The sequence below is a fragment of the Catharus ustulatus genome, chromosome Z (assembly GCF_009819885.2).
Source record: "Catharus ustulatus isolate bCatUst1 chromosome Z, bCatUst1.pri.v2, whole genome shotgun sequence".
Classification (NCBI taxonomy): Eukaryota; Metazoa; Chordata; class Aves; order Passeriformes; family Turdidae; genus Catharus; species Catharus ustulatus.
This window is the reverse complement of record NC_046262.2, coordinates 11,373,139-11,386,715: the sequence shown is the minus strand read 5'-3', so window position 1 is coordinate 11,386,715 and position 13,577 is coordinate 11,373,139. Positions and strand designations below refer to the sequence as shown.

The window sequence follows — 13,577 nt, the reverse complement described above, 5'->3', positions numbered from 1 at the left end:
GAGGGAGAGAGCAAGAATTATTTAATTTCTTCTTTTGTGTGCATTGTCCTTGTATTGGTCAAGAAGTTCTTAAGACAACTGTAGATTCTATGCCATATTATTCCTTTTGCAAGCCTTATTTATCCTTATGTGTAGATAATCAGGTGTAGTGTGTATTCCACAGATAGTCCATTTATATTTATAATGCTGTAATTGTAGTCCTCTGGAATAGTGTTCCAGAAATAAATGGAGTATTAATTCAAACCCTGTGGTGTGAAAGAGAAAAACTGCTAAACACAAAAAACAGTGGAAAACCCAATGTCATTCTAATGGAAGTTCCATTTCAGACCCTAGCTGAATCTTACTAATATCTCTCCAACCTCTGCTTTCTGTTATGATCCTGTCTTCCTCCTCATTACTCAACTAATTCTACTATAATTTTTACTGACAACTGTTCTTGTGAGATTGTAAGTACTCAAGAAGCATACTAGCTTTATTTCTACCAGTTTTTCTTTTCTCTTATGCAAGACCTGCTTATTTTTCTTTCTGCTATCCCTCATATTTCTAAGTTGTCTATTTCCTCACTGAAGAGAGGACTTTTTTTTTCTGCTTTACTCAGTTGAGATTCCAATTATTTTCATATGTATTTCATATCTCAGAAATACTAGAAGACCAAAAATTCTTACATATGTTAATCAATCTGTAAAACTAATTCATTTTCCACAACAGTTTTGTATTAGAGGTGCCTGGATGTGGCACTTGGGGTGATAATGGTGGTGCTCTGTTGACAGTTGGACTGGATGATCTTGAAGGTCTTTTCCAACCCTGATGATTCTGTGATGTATGAGTTTTACATCAGGTCTTAGCAATGTAAGTAAAAGTCCTAATCTAAATATATTGAATACCTCCACAAAAGAAAGTGTGAGTTTAGGAGAAATAATTCTACCCTACAATTATAGAGTCTAGCAAATGTGCTGATCTACAGCAGCCAGAAAAAAATATTTACAATGAAAAATTATGTGTAATCAAACAAATAAAGTCTGAGGTCCTAAAATGCCATGCTTACGATTTTGTGAAGTGTTGTCGTTACTGACAGATTAAAAATGAAGGTAAATCACAGTTAAAATTTTGTTAAGATAAACAGAAATTTGCTAGCAAACTGCTTAGTGGACCTGGGTTTATCACAGTGTTCTCAAAAACTGATGTATGATAAGCACTTTCATTATGTAATATGAAACACATGCGTTCTGCACTGTTGGCACATTAAAAACTTGGAAACAATTCAACACCTTCAAGCCAGCAAGTATGTAAAGCAGTAAGATAAAATCATTAATAATCAAGTTCAGGATAGAGATTACACAACCACTAATGAAGCAATTCTCATTAAAGCAGTTTTTCTGGATAAGACGTACCTCACAGAGTAGGAATCCACTTTCCCAGAGAATGTCACCAATGACCGTTAACCCTGAACATGAGCAAATTGGAGCAAGAGGTTCTGATTAAATCTCTTGTGGGGGAAAAAATCATCATTTTTTCTAGAATCTTAGGTGTGAAGCCATGTGGAAAACAATCAGTAAATAATAAAGTAGATGAAGCACAGACCTTTTAGTTCAGTCCATTCATAACCAATAAAAAAATAAAACTGTTTTGAGAGAGAAAGGAAGTGAGGTCTATTTGTTTAGCTGGAGAACATTAATATATTACCTTACTCAGTCCTTAAAATGTCAGTAACCTAAAAATCTAAAAAAGGATTTTACAATGAATTATTTTAATGGAAAAATTGCCAAATTTACCATATCCGTATCCCAGTCACACAGACTTAGAGCGTAAAAGTTACCTTGTTTTTCATACTCCATTAATATACCTGCTTATACTGTTATGGCTCCTGCACAGAACAGATATATAGTAATTATTGTTGAGAACCAATATAATCTACTTAAAAGAGTTTCTATTTTCTTCTAATATTTTGGTTACAGTACTGTGTATGTGAAGATTTGCTTTCAATCAAGTTGTAAACTTGGGAGTTTTTTCATATATGTGAACATATATGAACAGTTTTGTTTCTGTTCTTACACAACTTAGTATTTTTTTATTCACAATTTAAATTTGGGTGTAATATGAAATTCTGTCCTTTTTGGATTAGGGGACTTCTTTTCCCTAATTTGGGAGCTTGTTCATTGTTTAATTAATTTCATGGTTTTTTGAGAAAAACAAAATAGAATCAAATGCTGTGACACAAAAAAATTAGTCCTTGCAACAAAATGACGGCAGCTAAATCACTAGGAACCAGTCTGACTTGACATTATGATCAATATGCTGGATCTCATTTGTGACAGGTGTGGTCCTTTCTGTTGTTTGTATAGGCAGATTATATGTTTAAATTAAGTAGAAAATTATACATTGTAATTTATAGTTATTGCTGGTTATCACTGTTTATTCTATTACCATGACTTAGAAATCCATTTATGATAGGAGTTAAATACAAAAGATGCTGATGCCTGAGAACATGTGTGAGGTGAAGGTTAAACCATTTTTTATAATTTGTTTTTTCTTTCTTAATTTAGCATTTGACTTTTTAGCATGTTTTATTTGGTTGCAGCTCAATAATTTATGTAACTTGGGACTAATTGTCAGTGTGCTATGCACAGCTGGATACTGAGTTAACCATTTGTTTTATTGTCCCTACAAAAATAGGGTGTAGTCATTTTTTTAACTGAAGGGCAATCTCTGAAATCACAACATCTTAAACTAGCAGTTGTAGCAGACGGAGACCATATATTTGTTGTTGCCTTAACTGTCCTTCTTTGGTGATCTTACCCAGCAACCTTTTCATTGGTTTTAAATTTAATATGTTTGTTACAATTTCATAGCACCATACAATGGTTTGGGGTGGAAGGGACTTTAAAGACCATCTAGTTCCAGCACCCTGCAACTGAATTGTTTTGCATCATTGGAAGTGGAAATGGTGTTACAATCTTTTTCTTTAAGTTAGACTGTAAAATGTTTTCATAAAAGAAGTTACACTGTAAAAGAATCATGAGTCTAGTGCTTTCCTATCACTTACTGTGCTTTGCTTATTTCTTGCTTTGATCCTACTTTGGTCAGTCTGAAGGAGTATTTTTACCTTCTAAATTCTTTAAAATGTTACCTATGCATGTGCTTTTAAATTACTTTTTGTATGTACCTTAGTTTCTTAATTTACTTGATGGAGTGCTAAATTTAATATTATAACAAACAGACATGGTTTTACATATTTTTGGTATGTTTTTTCTTGGTTGCTTTTCGTTTACTTTTCTGTAATGGAAAGTTCAGCAACTCCCTGTTTTTTTCAAGAATATGGGGTTTTTTTGCACTCATACTAATAAATTTTGGAAGCAGATGATGTGATTATCAAGGCGGATGCGTATTTGCATCATGGTGGGATTTTTTTTTTTAATATTGACTAGATCATTTGTGTAGATGTTCAGAATCAATTTTAGTGAATATGTCTATTTTTATGTGTATATGTATCTGTGTCTATGCAAGCAGCATGTGTAAGTCGTGTATACATACATTGTATTATACCTTTTATGTTGTGTTATAAATGTGTAGCATGGTATTGTGAGAAAATACTCCCCATTACCGGTTTACTATTGCACATAAGTGTTTTAGGTCTCTCAAAGAATCACCAGCAAAGGTGGTGCCAAGGCAGGTTTAATATATAAGTGAAGGTGTAACAATGTTTGTCAGCAAGGTTTCTACTTGCTCAATGGTTAAAGCATTGTACTAGAGCCTGAAATCAATCAACCTAAAACTAAAACCAACCAAAATGTATCTATGTGTAGGCTGGAGATGAAGGAAGGGCAAGGATAGGAAAGGATTAGGGGTAAAAACAAGTAAGAGAGACATTTGTGTAGGGCCACAGGGTTTGGACTAGAGCACTTGGCCCAGACTTGTCTAATGATTGAGGCCTAAAGATTTTAACAGTGCTTAAACCTAATAGCACATTTAATTCATATTTAAGTAATCTATCAAATGATTCTATATAATTTACTGTAAGCACAACAGTAATTCACCTAAACCTACAAACCTAAATTATTCAACAATCTAAGAGAGTAAGATTTTCAGTACATTTGCTTTAGCTTATTCATGCTTGCGCTTGTGTAGACCTGAAGGTGTATGGATAAGGTAATCACTTGAGAAAAATTTCCCTGAAGGTCAGGGAAATACTCACATTGGATGTTTTTGCATCTTCTCACTGGGCTGGGCTTTGAGGAGTGGGATTATCAACCCAGGACCCATTGCCACTGTTCACTGGTCCTCTGAGTACAGCAGACTTGCTGAGAGTTGCCCCACTGGGAGCAATTTGCTGATGACAGACCACTGCAGGCCAAAAGAGCTGAGAATTGTTTATGAGGTTGCAAAAGACCTCTGAGATCATCAACTTCAACCTCTGACTGGTCACCATCTGGTCGCTAGACCATGGCACTTAGTGCCACATCCAGTTTTTTTTTTTAACACCTTCAGGGATGGTGACTCCACAAACTCTTTGGACAGTTCATTCCAATGAATTCCAGTCTGACAGTCTGTTCTAAGAAATTACTTCTGAAAGGAAGAACCTACTTAGGATCACTGCTTCTAGGGTCACAAGAGAATTGGCTTAAACCATAAAAATCTTCAGTCTTGGCCATAGTTCAGATTAGTAACTTCAGTTACAAAAATCTTATTCCGCTGAAGTTGTTATTCAGACAAAGAAAATAAGTTTCCAAAGTGGTTTGTGCTAGACAGCACAAGTTATTGGGTGCAGCCATTTCTAATTACAGTAATTTCACAACTATAAGGTGCACCTTAAAGCCTAAAATTTTGATCAAAACCCGGAAGTACGCCGTATAATCTGGTGCGCCTTATATATGAAAAAAGTTTGAGTGTTGAAGGGATCTCAAAATGATTTCTGTTTCACATTGTGCAGCAACAAACACGAAGTTCGCAATCAAATGACCGTGAGCAGCGAGAGCCGCATGAGTGCGTGAGCCGTGAGCAGCCTGGCACCAGGGGCAGCTGCAGGGTGCGGGAGAATGGCAGGCGGGAGTGCTGGGGCCCGCGGCACAGGGAGGGTGCCTGGGGCTGCGTTTAAAGGCTACACCAATCTGTGAAAAATATTTGCAAATTGAGCACCTGCCAGTAAACCCCATAATCGCACAATTCCGCGATTCCATTACTAATTTGTTACTTTGTTGCATGCAGATCCTCGCTGCAAAAAAAAGTGCGCCTTATAGTCCGGTGTACCTTATGTATGGAAGAAGTTTGGGAATTTGCCGACACCCAGAAGTGCACCGTATAATCTGGTGCGCCTTATATCGTGAAATTACTGTAACTCAAGAAGTTATTCCAGGTGCTGTTTGTCAAGACTGAGGCCTACTGAGCATTTCTGAGATCACAGTGCAGCCAGGGGGAGTGCACCACCACACTTACTCAATGTTTTTTTTGCTTACTGCATGAGACATATTTAAAAATGTACATTTAAAAAATGAAAACGGGAATGACATACAACTTGCAATGGCTTTTCCTGGCCCTGAGAGAAAACCTTTATCTTCACTTTAACAGTAGTCACTGTCAAAAGAGGAAAGACCAATAATATTGGAAAGGGAAAATTAATTTTGAACTGGCATAAAATCTGCTTATTTTCAAACTTGTTGAAGAGTTTTTTTCACAATACTTTATTGATGTTGGGAAAGAAATAATGGCTTCTACTGTCCTTTAAATATGTTAAGTTATTAAACTGGTACAAGAATGACTTTGTACTGTGTAATTTAACTGTGCATGAGGAGAATAACCTGCTCTAAGAGATGATGGACTGTCTATTAATTACTTCTTCCTGAAGTGAGGTACATGATTTTTAAATTAAGGAAAAACTTGATGCAGGCACAGCCATAGAAAGTTATTATTTTCTAAACTAAAAAGGAATTATTTACCTGTAAGATTACTTTGGTTAGCCTTTGAGGAGCATGAAAAGCAGAAGTAGTTTGTTTGAAATACTATGCAAAATGTATTTCCTGCCCTCCATGCACACTGTCCCCCAATGACTGGCAGTAATATTTGTGTCAGGCAAACACAGCCATGCAGTCTCAGAATGATTAGATAAATAATTGGATACAGAAATATAAGTCAACACAAGTTAATTTCCATTGACTCCCTTTACTCCTTATTTGCATGAACAAGGTGGATGGTGATTTTATATTCTAATGGTCGAGTCTAAATGGCTTTGAGTAGTGTTTTATTTATAGAGCACTTGGTTGCCCATAAGGTAAATTGTGCAAATTGTGGTCAGAATTAAGACTGACTTTTTTATAGCTGGTGAGAATACATCAGTAGCCAGGTCTGGGTGCATGAATAAAGTAGACACTGTAAGAATTTTTCTGCTGTACCTCAGAATGTCCCCGTATGTGATGAGTCAGAATTTGTTCTTGGAATCTGAAGAAATGTTTGCAACTCTGGAGTCAAAACCAAATTGGATAGCATAATGATGACAAATCTCAATCCATGAAGTATTTGGTCTTCATTTTGAAGAGATGTATCAATGTATGAGTGGATTATGTCCTAGGCAACTTCCTCTTGACATTGAGGAGCATTTTCGGAGTATGTTTGATATGATGAACTGGATCTACTCAGAAAGAGTTATTTTGTAAACATTGAAAGCTGAAGAGGTGTATGTAAAATCAACAGTGATTTTCATATATAGGATGCACTTTTTACTTTATATGTGAGGTTTACTTTCTATAACCATAGCTTTTTTCCTAAATTAATCTTTTTCTTTTTGCTTTATTTAAGTTTACTTGGAGCAAGATCAGAACCAAAAAGGGAACATGAAACAATCATATAATTCAATTAATCCTCTCCAGCAATATTAGTTCAAGTTATTGATATGTTAATCATATCAATAGTGATCTGTAGATAATGCCAGTTGCTCTTCAGACATCAATTGGGATAAGGCTTTGTGGCAGTTAATATTAGAAATTATTCATGTTAGCTTTAGTCCTCAAATGCATTTACAGTAATTTCATTAATACAAGCCGCACAGACTATAAGCCGCATTGCTGGGTGGTGGCAAACATTTTGTTCTTTGTCCATAAATAAGCCGCACCTGGTTATAAGCTGCTCTGTCGTTCGCAACGAGGACCCGCATGCAACAAAGTTGCCAAATAGTAACAGAATCATGGGATAGCGGGGTTTACTGGCTCGGCTAAGGCTGTGCAGGCTCGGCCCACTCGGGGCTGCCGACGAGGCCAGGTGGCCCAGCTCGGTGGTGCCGCTCGGTGGGGCCGGCTGCTGCCTCTGGGCTCGCTCGCCCCGGCCCGGTGCTGCCGTGTGGTGGCAGGCAGGGACGGAGCCCACTGGCGCCCATGGCAGCGGGCGGGGAAGGAGCACCCTTGCTCCCGCCGTGGCAGCGGCAGGCAGGGGCAGAGCCCACCGGCACCTGCAGCGGTGGGCAGGGAAGGAGCATCCCCGCTCCCGGCGCAGCGGCAGCAGGCGGGGGCGGAGCCTGCCTGATCCTGCCGCGGCAGGTGGGGGAAGAAGCCCCCTGCTTACCCCACGGGCCGCGGGGATGGCAGCACGGAGCCCCCGCCTCCTCCCCGAGCCATGGGGACGTCAGCACAGAGCCCCTTGCCTCTCCCCCGCCTGAAGGAGGGAGCTCCCCTGCCTCCCTCCCCCTCCTTGTGCTGCCGGAACTGAGCTGGCCCCACCCGCCGCGCGACACATTAACCAATTTGTAACAATCGCGAAATCCTGGATTTTACTGGCAGGTGCTCGGCTCGTCATCCTGGCTGGCGCTTCCAGGGTTGTAAATGTCAGAAAATTATTCACATATTAGCCGCTCCTGAGTGTAAGCCGCATTTCCGGTGTGGGAGCAAAATTTTAGTCAAAATGATGCGGCTTGTATTCATGAAATTACTGTAATTATAGATTTGTTTGTGAAAAAAAACTACTGCATCTTTTCCTCAGCTGTATTAGTCTGCCATTTGAAATATGCAGCAGAAGCTTTCTGCACTGGGCAGAGTTATCAAAAGTTTTGTACATATAATCATAGAATCTTTCATCATTTGTTGGCCATTGAGTGATCTTCTCCAATCTTTGAGACAGCAGTGAGAAAAACTATGCATCTCTGCAGATAGTATTATTTGCATTCATAATTATCACAATAGATAAATAGATTGTGGGTGAGTGACACAGCAGATTCATCATCATTACACCTCCATGTGTATGATTGGGACAGAAATTTGGCTGTTAGCCATCATAATGACAAGACTTAACTAATGTGATCAGTCTTGAAGCAGATTGAATTAAAATTTTCTTTCCCTAGGGAACAGCAGTGGCAAGGTATGTTCTAGGCAGCTGATATGAGGAATTATTAAATTTTTTTTGTGCCAACCAGGAATAGCAAATATGCTGTTTTGTACCTTTCATGGAATGACATCTGAGGAGCAGCTTGTTCATTTTTTCCTTCTTTGGGTTTTTCCATTTCCATCTTCTTCAAGATAGTGAGTGCTAATTCCAGTAAAACAATCCTCATGAAAGGGAAGCCACCTCTTCTGGAAGCGCAGTTTTGTTGAGTTGGACTTTGCTACACACCTTTGAACTAAACCTCTTCTTTCTGTTAAATAAAGAAGAAATAATATGAATAGGACTTGTACTGCAAGAGTATAGTATATGTATTGCATATATGAAAGCTAATATACAAGGCAGGAGATGTCTGCAACTTCATATTAAAAAAGTAAAAGTTAAGCTGCTTTCCATTACAAGTATAGCATTTCTGTCTCAAAAACAGGTTCCATGCAACTGAGATGATAAGTTTAAGAAGGGAGTGACTGAGGAGCATAAGGCTGGGAGCCATTCAAGAGGCAAAAAACAAGGACGCCAGTGGATGATAGAGAGTCACTTGGTTTGAGGGGGCAACAGTACTGACAGAAGTTAGAATAATGTACTTGCTAGACTGAGTGAAAGGAGTAGGCAACAATAACTGAGGTGTGATAACAGAAAGGAACGTAAGAGACAGATCTGTATCGTTCTGGAGATTGAAATAGAACAACCTAGGCAAAGCAAACTTGAAAATAATGTATTTCCTTGTGATAGTTCTTGTGATTAACTTGTGCAAGTAAAAGAGTTTCTTACCTATCACAAAAATTCTTTTTTTCCTCTCATTTTGAGAATCCTGTATTTCTTATTAAGTCGTATACTTTATCACTGTGTGTCTTGACTTTATGTGCACCCGGTATTGTACAGGTGAGATGGCTACTGACCAATTGTAAATATATTTATACCTCTGCTTAGGAAGGGATGACCTCTCTATCTAATAACATTCGGAAGACTAACATAGGAAACAATACATTGTTGGAAGATATATTAGCCCAAGTCTTTCTGATTCTGGCACTATTTTACAGACAGTAAGATCATCAAGATTGTAAAAAAATCTATTGGTACACAGCAAAATAGAAAAAACTGTTTGTGGGCTGGTTGTTTTGGGGTTTTTTAAGTCATTCATATGGGCATTTATTTTTCATTAGGAGGTCTTTAATAATTTCTGATCATTGAACACTACATTCCTGAACTTTCCAGACATTGACTACAGCATAATCAATAATCTCAATATAACCTGCTAATCTCAATATAAACTGCTATGAATATAAATTTCCTGGCATAGAGCTCATAGTGTTATTTGATTCTGAAAGTGAAAAAATATGCAAGATGTTTAGTACTGTTTAAACTTTCTCTTAATATGAAAATGTAATAGATTTGTTGCACTGTGTTGAAACATGTTCATTGTATAAACAATATTTTGTTTTACAAACAACTCTGAGTTGTTTATAAAACTCTCAGAGTTGACTCTCTGGGAAGAGTCTCAAACTCTTCAGCAATGAAATATACCATTTAAAATTTGTAAAATTTTAGCAACCTTCTCAATGCAAATAGAGAAATGAAGTCTACATGAAGTTTTAGATTGTTTTGTTTTAATCAGTTGCTAATAAGGAGTTTTTAATGTTCTCTGAAATTATTAATTTTAGCAACCAGAGACAATCACTTGATCTGTCACATTTTACAGGCTGTGTAAGACTCTGTGTAGATTATATTTCTCCACTTGCATCTAGAAGGATGATGAAATTTTAAAATATCTAAATGGCATATACCTTGGATGTAGAGTTTGAGACTCTGCTAAGACGGTTTTTATGAGGTCAAAAACGTCATTGTGTGTCCATGCTTCCTTGTATGATGTACTGACCACAAAATTGCCTTCATTCCTCTGTTGAAAAGGGGTAAATTATGCCTAGCCTTTCTAGCTCTGCAATCCAAAAAATCGCTTATGTAGGAGCAGTACCCACAATGAATATATAGACAAGCAGGTAGTTGGACATTAATTACTACTGTAAAACTGTTAAAATTAGTAGAGATTTCTTGCATGTCTTAAAGTAGTTGCTGTAAGGAACAGTAATTATAGTAGAAAAATAGAAATTGAAACTGCAGTGATTGAAAACTCTATGACAGCAATATGGAGATGCAGGTAACTTGGATTGTTTCATTTCATTATTACTTCTGATAATTACCTCAGCATACTTGAAAAGGCATCATTAACTATGACAAAATGAAAAATCTGTCATCATCGCATTAAAGATCACGTTCTCTAAGGCTGAAAGCTTCATCAGTTTTTAGAAAATAGATAATTTTATGTCTGATTTTAGTGTTTGTGTCTCGTGGTCCCTTTTAAACCTGTGGTTAACTTTCCTTTCAGGAAAAGGACCCTGGAAGAATACTTAGAGATTTTGAAACAAGCAGTGTGAAACAAATCCTTCTCTTGCTCAGCTCCTGAGACTGCACAACATGACGTAAGTTATTTAACCATTTTATCTCTTTTTTCCCTTTGTAGACAATGAAAACATACTATTTTCTGTATATTTAATAATGCTTTGTTTTGGTTAAATTTTTTAACAATTGTGGTGAAAATTTTAATTTAATTTTAAAATTGAAGTTAGTTTAGTAGATACAAAAGATGTTAAAAGACAAGGTGTTTTGAAAAAAAAAAATCAGTTGAAATCTTACTTCATTACTTTTTCAGCTAAAACTGTTAATTAGGCTTGTAGTACTTTGACAAATTATTCCATCTGACCTAACCTTGAGGTATGTGTGCCTACTTATTGTTACTTTCTTTGCATTGTTAGTTTGTGCTTTTACAGTATTTTGAGCATTTAGAAAGTAAATGTTCTTGTTGGCTGAAGTTCTATAACCTTGTTGTGTTGGTTAAATAATTTAATCCTTCTGGAGTTGTCAAATTCATATTTCAGTGTTGAAGTCTCAGTAGTCTGGAAGGATCTAATCACTAGTGGATCCAGGAAAAGAAGTGATCTCATAGGAAAGAAATCAACAAATTCTCATGTATAAGTTATAGAGAATGTGGGAAGATTTTCAGAGTCCTTAAAAGAAAAGAAACATTTAATTCTGTGTATGAATCAGAAAAGTCTGACAAGTTTCAGTTCAGTATCCATATTAACACAGTATAAACACAGAATCTATCTCACAAATGCAATCTTTCAACTGATCTGTGTTACACTATGATTAACAGATTTTGTTACACTATGATTAAGTTCCATAGAAACTTAAGGAATAGATAACAGAATTTTTAGAGGAATTTCTTGGCTACCTAGATTGGTAGAACCCCCTCTGCAAAAAAGAGGAAATAAGTTGCTTAAGGACAGGATTTGGAATCCTGAGTAGCCTGTGTTTGAAGGAAGTGTTCATAGTTCTAATGAATCTCAGTTAACTGGCAAGACAGGTATTACCTCCATGTATGCTAGAAAAGCCATTCACTGAAGTCCTCATTGTAATAAAGTATCAATTGTGACCAATACGTTATTTGGAACTTGGTTTTTGGTGCAACTTTGATTGTTTTCCATATGTTAGTATTAGTACAAATATGTTTCAACATAATTTCTATCTTCATACTTACATGAATATTGTAGGAACATAAGACTCAGGGCTCCTCTAGGGTGGGTGTGAGCATGAACTACCATGTGAGAATCTTGCTTTTAGTCATGGACTAACCTTGAGAGTGCTTGTGTTCTGTTTGATCACTGTCTTTTCCTATTTCTTATTCCTTCTTCTGTTGTAGAAACCCTATATCCTTTTAGCTTTGCTTTTATCCTGCCCAGTATTCCTCCAAAAGGAATGAACTTGAAATCTTTGTTGTTTATTCACCAGTAATTATTGTTAAATAATTTTAAGTTTAGATTTGTCACATCAGTCATTAGTCTTTTTAAGGCATCTGTAGTTATTTTTTTCTGTGCTGTGCAGAAAAAGTACTTACAATAATTAAGTAATTAATTAAATTTTAAGGTAGTTCTGAAAATAAGCTTCCTTTCCTATCTATAATTCCTTTCTTTTCTTTTGTACAGACATAAAGTACATGATGTCAGCACAACTGTGTTTGCAACTGTTACCTGTTTCAAAATTTCTAAGAATTAACTCTGGGGTTTTGCCGTAAGTACTTTGTTTAATTAGCTGTCTTTCTACATGTAGTTGTATTTCTTATAAAAGTCTAACTCTTAGATGAAACTCTTTCATCATTGGGGTTTTAGGGCATTAATTAGGGTTATTTAATGGTTTAATGGCATGTTAAAATTATTTTACAAATGTTAAATGTTAATTAATATTTTTTAAATATTTTATTATAGTAATTTCACACAGCATTGGTAGTGCAAGCTGCTCATAGTCTTTACAGACTGAACACTCTTTAAAAAAATAATTTAAATGGTCTGTCATTTTCTAAAAGCCCCATTGTTTCTTTTCATTGTGTTTTCAATGTCCACATTTTGTGTAGTTCTGTCACCTGTGTAAAAGTAAAAGCTTTCTCAGAACTGTAATGAGCAAATAATTGCTAACAATTTTGTATAAGCATTATTTTATTCAAAATAACCTTTCACAATTTTGCTCAAAAACACGAACCATGAGGAGACTAAAATAAAAATGGTACTCAACCAATGCCCTTTGACTAACTATGGCTATGCTGCCATACCAACTACCTCTTGTGGATCACAGTACTATCTTAGCAACTGAGAAAATTATTATTGTCTCTCTTACTGTATTCTCTTGATGGTTCTGGTTTACTTTATTATTTATTTATATATTTTATATGTAGTCTGTAGGAAAATAAGTGAAATTATACATTCTACTTTTTTCTGAAAGCAATGGAATTCATTGTTTTTCCACTTCCCAGGGCTAAATGGACAAATGTGGGCTGGTCAGATGAACTCTTCATCATTGTTTGTTGGGAGTTTAAAAACAAAACTAATCAAGCAAACCCAAAGAGACTCCCTGAAACCCCACAATAATTTTCTTTGCATTTTAAGCCACTGTTCCTCATGACAGAGGTCAGTGCCATGGGAAATTTTCTTCATAGTTGTGCTAGCCCGATCTTTTTTGTCACTTAAGCTTATACACGAGGTATTTTAAAAAGAAAATTGAAAGCTGATGTACAAATATATTCAATAGGAAAACAATTATATGAGTGGAGTGAAATCTTCTTGGTGACCTGTGTTGCTTAGAAACAAACTGCTGTTCTGTCAATTGATTAAATC

The 13,577-nt window shown here is 36.3% G+C and overlaps 1 protein-coding gene across 2 annotated transcripts in view; it reads left to right on the top strand.

Annotated features, from left to right (window-relative positions):
• Nucleotides 1–13,577, top strand: part of PRLR (prolactin receptor) — a 161,603-nt gene that overhangs the window by 11,024 nt on the left and 137,002 nt on the right. For both annotated transcript variants that reach the window (XM_033085435.2, XM_033085434.2), the window contains exons 3-4: nt 10,739–10,832; nt 12,396–12,480. The gene's annotated coding sequence lies outside the window, so the exon portion shown is untranslated. The remainder of the gene's footprint in view (nt 1–10,738; nt 10,833–12,395; nt 12,481–13,577) is intronic.